This window comes from Lontra canadensis, unplaced genomic scaffold, assembly GCF_010015895.1.
Source record: "Lontra canadensis isolate GAN:19392208 unplaced genomic scaffold, GSC_riverotter_1.0 scaffold3, whole genome shotgun sequence".
Lineage (NCBI taxonomy): Eukaryota > Metazoa > Chordata > Mammalia > Carnivora > Mustelidae > Lontra > Lontra canadensis.
The window spans coordinates 41942801-41956184 of record NW_022630997.1 but is presented as its reverse complement, the minus strand read 5'-3'; the positions used below and the strand labels follow the sequence as shown (position 1 = coordinate 41956184).

Below are 13384 nucleotides of genomic sequence, written 5' to 3'. Positions count from 1 at the left end.
TTGCTAGTGGGAGTGTAAATTGGTTACAGCCACCTTGGAAAAATATCCGACAATGTCTATCAAAGTCGAATATATGCATACCTTATGATAAGCAATTACCTTTCTAGAAAAATACATTTTCACTAAAAGACATACAAGAATGCTCATAGTGCCATTATTTGTTATAGCTAAAAGCCAGAAATAATTCAAATGTCCACCAGCAAGAGAATGGATAAATAAATCATGGTGAAATCATATGATGGAGTATTATACAACATGGGGGAAAAATAATCTATAACTACATACGGTAGTTAGGGTGAGTATCACAAGCATAGTGTTAAGTGGAAGAAGCCAGACAGAAAAGGATACATACTTATAATTCCATTTATGTCAAGCTCCGAAAGAGAAAAATATTAATCTATGGGGTTTTTTTTTTAAGATTTTGTTTATTTATTTGACAGACAGAGATCACAAGTAGGCAGAGAGGCAGACAGAGAGAGAGGAGGAAGCAGGCTCCCCGCTGAGCAGAGAGCCCGATGCGGGGCTCGATCCCAGGACCCTGGGATCATGACCTGAGCTGAAGGCAGAGGCTTTAACCCACTGAGCCACCCAGGCGCCCTAATCTATGGTTTTAATCTATGAGCAGGAATTTTCCTTGAGAGACTAGTGACTGGAAGGGGTCCAGGGTGGGTTTCTGATAGGTTAGTGACATTCTGTTTCTTCATTTAGGTTTTGGTTATATGAAGGTGTTTGCTGTTTGAAAATTTATGGAGCTGTATATTTATGATTTGTGCACTTTTCTGTATATGTTATACTTCCACGAAAAGTTAGCAAAAAAAAAAAAATTAGTAATCCTGGTGTAGGAAACTAGTGGTAACTACTCTTATTATATCACAAATGTCAGGGATTCAAATGCAATCATGTGGATTATAGTGCTTGGGAAAAACACCTGAAGGAATATGAAGACATAGGAATAAGGAGAGAGAATATTTCACCTGGGTTGGTATCTTCTTTTGCATCACAGTAAGATATATGCAACATAAAATTTACTACTTAATGGTTTTGGTTTTCTTTTTAAGAGGATATGTGTGGTTGTATGTGTTGTAGGGAAGGTGCTGGTTAGTGAGAAGTGACAAGGAAAGACAGGTCTCCTGTGTCTCTGATTAGCTTCTGTCATGCCTGCCTTCATTCACTCGGCTTGCTCTGAGATCTCATGACCAAGCAGGGAGTCAGTCCCTTCATTGCCTGTGGGTGAGTCTCCAGCCCCCTGAAGTCAGGCGAGATCTGATGACAGGAGAGCCTGTGAGCTCTAGAAGTGTCACTGAATCTAGATCCCACTCTGTTCCTCCACTACCACACTACACACGTTTGACCTTGCCTGGGACTATCTCTACCCGCGAAGCTCTTCTTTTCTGTCAGCAGCCATGAGAAAGACCAACATTACAAATTCAGTAAGGGATTTTTTTGTTTGTTGGTTTGCTTGTTTGAGGGGGACGAGGGGGGGAGGGGCAGAAAGAGAGGCAGAGAGAGAATCTTAAGCAGGCTCCACGCCCAGTGCAGAGCCCGATGTGGGGCTTGACCTCACAACTCTGAGATCATGACTTGAGCAGAAATCAAGAGCTGGACACTTAACCAGCTGAGCCACCCAGGCGCCTTCAGCAAGGGTACTAAAGGGCAGTCCCAGGACAGCAGTAGTGACATCAATTTTGCTTTTCAGAGCGTTGACATGTCTGCATTTCTAGGTTCACTTGGGCAGTTGGTTCTTTATTTGGCTCCAACACCAGCACCATCTGGAGGGGGAAGGAACTCATAGTTCTTAAAACCTGCACTGGAACAGAGGCCAAGAATCACAGAAAAACCTGTCCCTGATAATACCACTGGAGAGAAACAATTGAGTACCTACTGTGTGCTTGGCATGAAGCTCCCACCATGACACCCATGCCTCTTGGAGACCAGCAGAGGGCTCAGGACTCAGCCAAGTGCAGGTTCCCTGAACTAGAGCTTTTTAAGGAGAAGAGAAATCTGGATAAATTACAGTGAGTTACTCATTCTTCTTCTTCCTGGAAACCCAATCAACCCCAGATTTTATTCTCCTAAAATCAGGTTGAAATAAACATCACAGGGGCACCTGGGTGGCTCAGTGGGTTAAAGCCTCTGCCTTCGGCTCAGGTCATGATCCCAGAGTCCTGGGATCAAGCCCCACATGGGGCTCTCTGCTCAGCAGGGAGCCTGCTTCCTCCTCTGTCTCTGCCTGCTTCTCTGCCTGTTTGTGATCTCTGTCTGTCAAATGAGTAAATAAAATCCTTTAAAAAAAAAGAAATAAACACCACAAACATTTATGTAAAGAGAGGTCTGGAAAGATAATATAGTGGTTATCTTTGAGTAGTAGATTAGGGTTGATATTTCCCCCTTTCTTGTATTTTTTAAAGTAGACTGTGGAATAAACACACAGCCTTTGGAAAATAAGCACTTGGCTTCGAATCTCAGCTTTGGTGTATACCGGCCATGTGACTTTGAGCAACTGGCTTCACCCATATGAACTTTCATCTTATTATCTGTAAATGGGGATGATAATAAACATACCTGAGTAAAATAATGCCCAGTGAATGCTTTCATACAGTGTCTTATGCAAAGAAAATACTCTGTAAACGGGTGCAATTATTGTTATATTTCTCTATTGTTTGATATTTTTCAACAAACACATTTTTAAAATAAAAATAATAAATATTTTTTTAAATTTAAAAATGAAACAAAACAAAACAAACAGGGACCGCCCTGAAAGGGAAGACAGTTTGTAAGAGGGCATATAGAGCCTTAGGGGGTGCGGAACCAAATGAGGGTGGGCCTCAGCCATGGAACTGGAGTTAGGGGTTGAATTAGACCAGGAGCCTTTCTTTTTTTGGCCTCCAGCTGAGGAACCATCTCTTCCTGCTCTGGGTCACTGCCTCCCGCACCCTAAGCTCAGACACAAGGACAATTGCCCCAGTTAGCTCTACTCTGGCAACATCTCTGATTCTAGAGAATCCCGGGGCACTCGGGCTACCAGAGGGTTTCTTGCGGTGGTCTGGGTGCAGGGTGACCTGACCAGCTCAGCAAAAAGCTCCTATCATTTCATGTCCTGTTCTGCCATGCTGTGTCTGTGAGTACTGCTTTAAAAACCTCTAAAGCTTGGCCCCTTGAAATCACACCTCTTTAGACCCTGGTGCTGGTGATTCATTTCACGTTTAAGAAGACATTCACTGCTATGTTATCATCAGATATGAGGGTTGCTGGAGGGGAGGGAACAATGGGGTAGCTGGGTGATGGGCAGTGGGGAAGGTATGTGCTACAGGGAATGCTGCAAATTGTGTAAGGCTGATAAATCATAGACCTGTACCTATGAAACAAGTAATACATTATATGTTAATAATAATAAAAAATAGATAGCTCTAGAAAAGGGACCTAGTCCTTAGAGGGGGCATCCTCCCTCCCTTCTCTGAGGTGGGGGGGTTCCTTCTCCTTTAAGTGGATGCTTGCTCTGGTTCTCCATGCCTGGCCCGGCACTCGGTGGGTTTTGTCTTTTGTCACAGTGAGCATGCCTCTTGCAATCGTGGCTGGGGCACACATTCTCCCATATTTGGGAGTAAGCTGGAGGCTTGGCGGCATGTGGGTTTCTGTTTAAAATTCCAAAGCCAGTGGGGCGTATATTATCCATTTCCTCAAATCCAACATGCGTAAAGCATGAGTCAGAGTCGGATAAGCTTCTTCCCAGGGGAAGTTGTGTCAGTTGGTTAGTGAATGTAATTAAACAAGGATAGTGTTCACTGGCATTAGCTGCAGATTAATGCGGAGGAAAACAAAATCTCCATCTTGAGTTTACAATCTTCCTGCCAAGATAGGACAACTTCTCCAAGTGTCACTGGTCAGAGAAGGCAATCCAACATTAATGCAACTTGAGGGGCATGGGAAGACCCCTCCATCAGTAGTCTCCTTCCACAAAATGCAGCTATTAGGAACCTTGGAGGGGTGGAGGTATATGCTGGTTATTTCTAAGACATTTTGTGAGGAGGGTTACGTGTTAGCCAATGGGGTTATTTTATACGATTTAATCCACCGTCACTCAGGGCCAGGTGGTTGAAAGCAGACTCTGAGGGAATGGAACATAGGACAGATAAAATTTGATAAGCACTGGGAATGATATTCAGCTTATTGTGCTTTGCATACCAATGGGTCTTTTGGGAGAGACTACCAGGAGAGAAGTTAGGAAATGAGGGGTGTGTCTAGAGGGCACTGGAAAGCCATGGTTTCTATTGCACACTTTAGCCTAAACAAGCCCTTTTCCAAATCATGGAAATCATAAAATAGAAAGTCAATTCTAGAAAGGCTGGTGGAGGTCATTTAGTCCAACCCCTCTTCAAAGAAGAGCAAATTGAGGTCCCCCCAGAGAGGTTAAGTAATTTGCCCATGTTCACCCAGCGAGTTAGTGGCAGAGTTGAGACTTAAAGTTTCCGCTCTTCATCTCTCTAGCAAGCTGCTCCAGGAACCATAGGAGCTAACACTCAGGTTGACCTCCTTGGCCAATCCTGCAAATATCCCTTTGGTTCTCCCTTTTCAAATATAACCTCTGCACAGGGGAGGAGAAGCAATGCTAAACCTTGCCTGAGATACTACGGTGTATTGCCACTGAGGTCCCTCTTGGGTTGAACCCAAAAATAATTTCAAAATGTATTTTTTCTTTGTTCCAGTAAGAAGTGTGCTAAATTTCATATAACTGGGAAACAAAGCTTACTGCTAACTAGAACAGCTTCTGGGGTTAAAGAAAAAGGGCTTCGTGAATGTTCTTTTAGCTATCTGATGAAGCATTTTCCTCCCCTCTCCCCACCTTCCACTTGACGAAAGTCAGTGATCAAGTATATTTAGAAATATACTTGATCATGGGGTGCCTGGGTGGCCCAGTTGGTTAAGAGGTCAGCTCTTGATTTCAGCTCAGTTCATGATCTCAGGGTCCTGGGATTGAGCCCTGCACTGGGGGAGGGGAGTCTGCTTCAGGAGTCTCTCTCCCTCTGCCCCTCCCCACTGCTTGCTCGCTTGCTTGCAAGTATTTGCCTTCTCTCAGTCTCTCAAACAAATACATAACTCTTAAAAAAAAAAAAAAAAGAAAGAAATACACTTGATCTTTTTATCATTTCTTTGTGTTTGAGTGTTTTCAAGTGTTCCTTCTGATGTAGGTCAAAGCGTTTTGTTTTTCTTAAATGTGAGTCTGTAATTCTTTCTGCCCAGATAGCATGGAAAAGACTTTTCCAAATAAGGAAGTTTTGCTGGAGTGAGTGTGTCTCAGGCAGCAGCCGTTGCTGCCACCCTAACTTAGTCAAATACAGTAGCTCCACTCTCCACTAAAGCCAGGAAGCATTTAGGGACCCATTAACATGTATGCAGAGCTGAACCACTGGGGTCAGGGGAGCTGCCAGCAGGTGGTTGTGGCAACCGGAGGAACGACATGGAAAAAGAAATTTGTAGAGAAGGCAAAGTTTGGTTTCAACACACCCTTACTTACCACATTCCCTCCTTCCCAGCCCAGCATCCTCCAAGTATTTATTCTCTGTTCAGGACAGAAAGTGGATGCTCTAATTTATTGGAATCAGAAAAATAGGAGTTAAAATCCTGGCTCCCCACATATAATGTGATCTTCAGTAAGTTACTTAACTTTTTTAGACTTTGCCTTTTCTTTTCCTTTTTTTTTTTTTTAAATAATTATTTATTTATTTACAGACAGCATGAGTGGGGAGGGGCAGAGGTAACGGGAGAAAGAATCCCAAGCAGACTCTGCACTGAGCACAGAGCCCAACAAGGGGCTTGATCTCACGACCCTGATATCATGACCTAAGCCTGTAATCAAGAGTGAGTCACTTAACCAACTGAGTCATCCAGGTGCCCTTAGCCTCCTCCCTTTCCTTTAAAATAAAAATGAGGGGTGTCAGGGGTGCCTGGGTGGCTCAGTGGGTTAAAGCCCCTGCCTTCAGCTCAGTTCATGATTCCAGGGTCCTGGGATCCAGTTCCACATCAGGCTCTCTGCTCAGCAGGGAGCCTGCTTACTCCTCTTTCTCTGCCTGCCTCTCTGCCTACTTGTGATCTCTGTCAAATAAATAAATAAAATCCTATAAAAAAAAATGAGGGGTGTCTGGGTGGCTCAGTTGGTTGAGCGTCTGCCTTAGGCTCAGCTCATGATCCCAGGGTTCTGGGATCCAGCCCCATGTGGGGTTCCCTGCTCAGCGGAGAGTCTGCTTTTCCCTTTCCCTCTACCCTTCCCCCTCTTTGTGCACTTATTCTCTCTCTCCCTAATAAATAAACAATTTTTAAAAGAAATAAAAATAAAGTAAACATGATACTGTTTATCTCATGGCATTGTTATAAGCAGTAAATAACCTAATAAATGTAATATATGTAGTATATCCTAATTCCCCTTCTTAGGCTCTACAATTACTTGTTTTCTATCCTTTTTAAAGTACCTCCTCTGCTACCTTAATCTGAACCAGGGATTAAGAGGAAAGTGTGATCATTAAAATAATTTATGCTAAGGTGTGAGTGACTACAACAAAAATTTATTAGCACATATGAATTTCTCACTTCTGTAACCAAGGATGTTGTAAGTGAAATAAAGAATTTCTTTGCTGTAATGAAGACATTTTTTCTTTTGTGATGTTCCTTAAATTATACCACTACGCCTTGCTCCACCTGTTCCTAAAGCCTTTTAGGGTGAGAAGAAGCAAGTGCTCTGTAAGAGTCTATACAATTCTGGAAACTTGATAAACAGGATCATTTTTTTTTCCCATTCTAGATAGAAGAATGCTCATCATCATCTTGTCAAAAATGTTGAAAAACTCATACTCTTTTAGTCTGCTAAATTCAGATCATAAAGTGAGAATCTTTGACAAAAGTTTCTTACCTGAACAGTAAGGGTCTGTTCCCAAGGTCATATACAAATGGGACAACAATTAACCCAAGGCCAAGCAGATCTTGAGATAGCCTTGATATAAAATGGTGTAGCCACTTTGGAGAACAATCAGGCAATTTCTCAAAAGGTTAAACATAAGGCCCAGTAATTCTACTCTTAGGTATACACCCAAGAGAAATGAAAACATATATTTACACAAAAACTTGCCCATGAATGTTCATAGCAGCATTAGTCACAATAGCTAAGAAGTAGAAACAATCCAAATGTCCATTAACTAATGAACGAATAAACAAAACGTGGCACATCCCTACAATGGAATATATTTCAGTCATAAAAAGAAATGAAGTGCTGATACATACTGCAACATGGATGAACTTTGAAAACATTATGATAAATGAAAAAAGTCTGACACAAAAGGCCACATATTATATGGTGCCATTTATTTGAAATTTCTAGACTAGGCAAATTCATAGAGACAGAAAAAAGATTAGTACTAGCCTAGGGCGGGGTTTTGCTTTATTTCTATGATTCTTTTAATTCTTTTAATAATTTTATTTATTTATGTTTGTTTTTTCATTTTTTTAAAGAGTGATCGATTGTGTGTCTTGGGGAAAGGGGCAGAGGGAGAGGGAGAGAGAGAATCTTAACCAGGCTCCATACCCAGGGTGGAGCCCGAGGCAGAGCTCAATCTCCCCACCCTGAGGTCATGACCTGAGCCGAAATCAAGAGTCAATGCTTAGCTGACCAAGCCACCTAGGTGCCCATTTGAACAATTTTAGATGCCAGAAAATTCTGTATCTTCCCAATTTCAATCTTCTGAGTTATAAAATATAAATTTCCCAAATTAAAAAATATTAAAAATCCTTAAAAATATTCTTTCCACAATTTGAGATAGGACAAAACACAACTATAGAATTTAAAAATTAGACCACTGTGAACAGTTTGAGCTTTCCTTCTGATCTGTCTCTCTTGTCTCAGTAGGGTAAGTCTAAATACATTTTTGGTAAGCTTTGTTGTCATTATGTAAAAAGGGGAATGTTGTTAATGGGTATGGAGTTCCTATTTAGGGTGATGACAATGTTCTAAATTCATTATGGTAAGGATTGCACAACTCTGTGAATATATTAAAATATCAATGAATTGTACACTTTAAGTGGGTAAATTACACAGTTTATAAACTGTATCTCAACAAAGTGGTTACACATACACAGAAAGATAGCATCGAAAAAAGTAGTTGTTATTTGTAGGTACTTAGAGTTTGGTTGGTTAAAGGCTATAGGACTCCTGGGGTCTGGAAAATGGCCCTGGTATCCATTTGGAGATCCTAGGGAATGGCCACTAGTTAAGTCCAAGTATTGGTGGGAGGGGCTGGTTGAGAATCTTACAAGCTCCTCATTTTGCATTCTGGTTCTTTTGACCAGAAACATGAATAAATCAACAAAAACAGGCCAGAAAATGGCTTCTAGAATATGTTTAAACAGTTATTTCAGGTCACCTGAGTAGCTCAGTCGTTAAGAATCTGCCTTCGGCTCAGGTCATGATCCCAGGGTTCTACTATCAAGCCCCCCATTGGACTCCCTGCTAAGTGGAGAGCCTGCTTCTCCCTCTCCCACTCCCCCTGCCTGTATTCCCCCTCTCACTGTCTCTCTCTTTCTCTCTCTGTGTCAACTAAATAAAATCTTAAAAAAAAACAAAAACAGTTCTTTCTAGTATTGCTGCTGTTTTCTCTTAAAAATAAAATTTCTCTTTAGACCATATAAATAGAACAAGCCTTATTAAATGGATATCATTATTTAAGATTGGAGTCACAAGAGAAATCATATAATTACTAATTCCACAGGCAATGAATTAAAATGGAATGCTCAAATCAGCCAAAGGGAAATGAGACAGGATCTTGGGAAAGATGCTTGATTATTAAGAGATTTTTGCACTAAAACAAAAAGCCTTAGGGGTCAACATGAAATTTAGTTGGAACTGCTTTGTTTCAAAGATCTAAATGACCAATGGAATATTAAAAGGAACTCTTTGTAGATTAGAACATTTAATACTGCTAGTCATTGTTTCAGGATCAATTTTGATAAAAATTGGTACCATGACTTCATGAATTTTTGTGCCCAGGAAATTTTCCCTCCTTGATTTATAAAATGGAAACAAATAAATAAAGTACAATTCAGACCTTGTCAGCAACCTCCATTTTCTCTGAAATACCGAGAGAGTAAGGTCAAATTTTCCAGCTCAAAGCATGATTTGATAACTTAAGAAAACATTTAAATTAGTAAACACTCAATAGTAAAGTTGACTTCACACATTTAAAAACTGTTTTTGGAATTTCTAAAGCAATGCATGTTCATTATAAAAATATAAGAATGTAGGGGTGCCTGGGTGGCGCAGTTAGTTAAGCAACTGACTCTTGGTTTCGGCTCAGGTCCTGATCTCAGGGTCATAAGATCAGGCCCCATCTCAGCTCTATGCTCAGAGCAGAGTCTGCTGAAGATTCTCTCTTCTTCTCCTTCTGCCCACTCTAAAATAAATAAATCTTCTTTAAAAATGTAAGAATTCAGTGGCATATAAATTATTACTAATAATTACTAACAATTAATACATGCTTACAAAGTACCCAGCACTAGGTTTAGAGGTATCTGATTTAATCCTCACAATCACCTGATAAAGTAATTATGATATTTTCCTCCACTTTGCAGGAGAGGAAAGTGAAGTTCAGAGATGTAAAGTAACTTGCTTAAGGTCACACATCTTGTAAATAGTAGAACAGTATTTTATTTGATTTGATTTATTAATTTTCTTTACTGCAGCACTTTTTTTTTTTTTTACTGCAGCACTATTTATTTCCCACTTTATTTTATTTTGCTCATTTACAGTGAGGCATGCTGAGGCCTAATGTTTTCACATGACAGTAGAAAACTAAAATTTGTTGACCTCTCTTAAAGAATTGAGTATTGTGTATAAAAACCTTACATAAATTAAAAGGATGAATAAATTTATAGTTGGAAATACAAACCATTTTCCAACTCAAAGCAACCAACAACCCACCATGCTTTGGCAGGAAAACATCTGTTAAGAAAGGAAAGTGGGGGACGCCTGGGTGGCTCAGTGGGTTAAGTGTCTGCCTTTGGCTCAGGTCATAATCTCAGGGTCCTGGGATTGAGCCATGCATTGGGCTCTCTGTTCAGCAGGGAGGCTGCTCCCTAACACCCCCCAACCCCTCCTGCCTCTCTGCCTCCTTGGGATCTCTCTCTCTCTCTCTGTGTCAAATAAATAAATAAAATCTTAAAAAAAAAAAAAAAAAAGAAAGAAAGGAAGTGCGTTTGCCTAAAGCTCACATCTTCCCAACCCTGTCAGACCAGCAAGACAGAAATGACAACTGGTTCAGGACTCTTGCCAGCCTCTAAAGAAATTCTAGAGAATAAGCAGCTCTTAACACATGAATACCTTGCACAGATCAAGACCCTTATGGTCTCAGGGCATCTTGGTGGCTAAGTCGTTAAGTGGCTGCCTTCAGCTCAGGTCATGATCCCAGGGTCCTGGGATTGAACACTGTGTCTGGCTCCCTGCTCAGTGGGGAGCCTGCTTCTCCCTCTCTGTCTACCTGCTACTCTGCCTACTTGTGCTCCCTATCAAATAAATAAAAACTTAAAAATAAAAAAAAGAACCTCATGGTCTCGCAGATTCTCAAGTCAATGGATTTCTCTTCCATAACCATGTTATCATCAACCTCAGGATGAAGTGACTGAGCCACACATGCTAAGGGTTTAAATCAAAGATATGTGCAGGGTATTAAACATATACCAAGGGAATAGTTAACTTGGATACAAGGTCAAGATCAGCAACAAGTTCTCCAATCCAGTGCTGATATCAGATACAAGCTTCAAGGACAAATTTCCTCTCAAAGGCTTATTCCAGTGTCCTGAGGCTAGCATGAGGTATACACACATGCTGGGGCAAATTTATACTCTGGAGTTCATTTACGCAGAAAATGCTAAGCATCTGCCTGCAGTCCATTTAGAAGCATTTGTGGTGGATGGTGGAGGGGCCCAACTCATCACTCCTGCTTGCTGACCCACATCTGCTGGAAGCGTAGCATGGAGCCTCTCACCCACACAGAGTTACTTGCCTTCAGGAGGAAAGATGATCTTGATCTTCATCATGTTGTGTTCCAGAGCTATGATCTCCTTTTGCATCCTATCTGCGATGCCGGAGTACATGGTGGTCCCATACAGAGTACTTGCGTTCAGGAGGAGACATGATCTTGATCTTCATCATGTTGGGTTCCAGAGCTATGATCGCCTTCTGCATCCTATCTGTGATGCCGGAGTACACGGTGGTCCCACCAGACAGCACCATGTCAGTGTAGAGGTCCTTCTGGATGTCGACGTCATACTTCATGATGAAGTTGAAGGTGGTCTCCGTACCCATACCCAGGAAGGAAGGCTGGAAGAGCATCTCAGGACAGTGGACCCCTTGTTGCCATTGGTGATCACCTGCCCATCTAGCAGCTCATAGCTCTTCTCCAAGGAGGAGGAAGACAAGGTGATGGCCACCTCTTGCTCAAAATCCAAAGCGATGTGGCAGAGCTTCTCCTTGATGTCATGCAGGATTTCCTGTTTAGTGGTGGTGGTGAGGCTGTAACCACCCTCTAGGAGGGTCTTCAGGAGGTAGTCCATCAGGTCCTGTCCAGCCAGGTCCAGACACAGGATGGTGTGAGGTAAGGTGTGCTCCTCATAGATGGGCACAGTGTGGGATATCGCATCCTCAGAGTCCATGACAATACAGTGGTGTGGCCAGAAGCATACAGGGACAGCACAGCCTGGATGGCCTCATACGTGGCTGGAGTGTTGAGGTCTCCATGATTTGAGTCATCTGATCGTTGGTCTCAGGGTTCGGGGGGCCTTGGTCAGCAGCATGGGGTGCTCCTCGAGGACCATGCGCAGCTTGTTGTAGAAGGTGTGGTGCCAGATCTTCTCCATGTCGTCCCCATTGGTGACAATGCTGTGTTCAGTGGGGTTCTTCTGGCCCATGTCCACTGTAATGCCCTCATGTTGGGGCTGCCAGATGATGGATGGAAACACAACTGGTGGAAGGGTATGGGGAGGGTATTATCCTCAGCAAAGTCAGCCTTGCACCTGCCAGAGCCATTGTCAATGACAAGCGTTGGGATCTCCTTTTCCACTGAGATCAGTGAAGGTGGCGGGAGAACCTGGAGTGCGGGCTGGCTGCAGCGAATGAGCTAGAATCAGGATTTTAAACCATGCGGTTGCCTTCAGCGTCTAAGCTCTTAAACTCCTTTATCCTTCAAGTAAAGGACCCATCAAATTCTCTAATCGTCTTCCCCCAAATGAACTATTATTTACTATTCACTGTAGATTAGATTAGATAAGATTAAAAGTAGATTAGAAAGAATAAAGTTTAATAACTGGAAAATAACCATTAGTTTTCTCATGAAAATATCAATGAATCAGATATATTATAAATTATATGAAATTAATTAAATGTATAATGTAATGAAATATAATTAATTAATTACATAGAATTAATTAAATATATAGAATTATTTTAAAATATATTTAAATATTCATGGACTCAGATGTCAGCCTAAGAGAAATGAAAACTCAAGTCTACATAAAAATGTGTGAATGCTGGGGCGCCTGGGTGGCTCAGTGGGTTAAGCCGCTGCCTTCGGCTCAGGTCATGATCTCAGGGTCCTGGGATCGAGTCTCGCATCGGGCTCTCTGCTCAGCGGGGAGCCTGCTTCCCTCTCTCTCTCTCTCTCTGCCTGCCTCTCTACTTGTGATCTCTCTCTGTCAAATCAATAAATAAAATATTTAAAAAAAATGTGTGAATGCTCATAGCAGCATTATTCATTATAGCCAAAAAGTGGAAACAATTCAAATATCCATAAACTATTGATTGATAGGGGCTCCCTATTATATATGCTTTTGTATGGTCCCCTCTCACATAGAATCTGGATAGACATCCTCTCTTTTTTAAAATTAGTAATATTTTATTTTATTATTTTTTTAACATTTTATTTATTTATTTGACAGAGATCACAAATAGGCAGAGAGGCAGGCAGAGAGATAGGAAGAAGAAGGCTCCCTGCTGAGCAGAGAGTCCGACTTGGGACTCCATCCCAGGACTCTGGGATCATGATCTGAGCCGAAGGCAGAGGCTTTAACCCACTGATCCACCCAGGCGCCCCTAAAATTAGTAATATTTTAAATTAGATTTAAAGTATCATCCAAAATTTTGAAGCTCGATGATGGGTGCATGATACAGTTTTTGCATCTTTGAACATTTCTCTACATTTTTCTACTTTTTTGTTTTGCTTTGTTTTGTTTTAACCAGTAGACTACAGTGAAAGTAACATCAGTTCTAGACATAAACCTTGCAAATACTTGGCAATTTTTGCTTTTTCACATTTTTGTGCAAAAGGGAAAAGAAAAGGGAATCTTAAGGAGG

At 41.5% G+C, this 13384-nt stretch overlaps 1 pseudogene; it reads right to left on the bottom strand.

The window, feature by feature from the left end:
- Window positions 1–10927: 10927 nt before the first annotated feature.
- Window positions 10928–12095, bottom strand: LOC116856406 (annotated as a pseudogene).
- Window positions 12096–13384: the final 1289 nt, after the last annotated feature.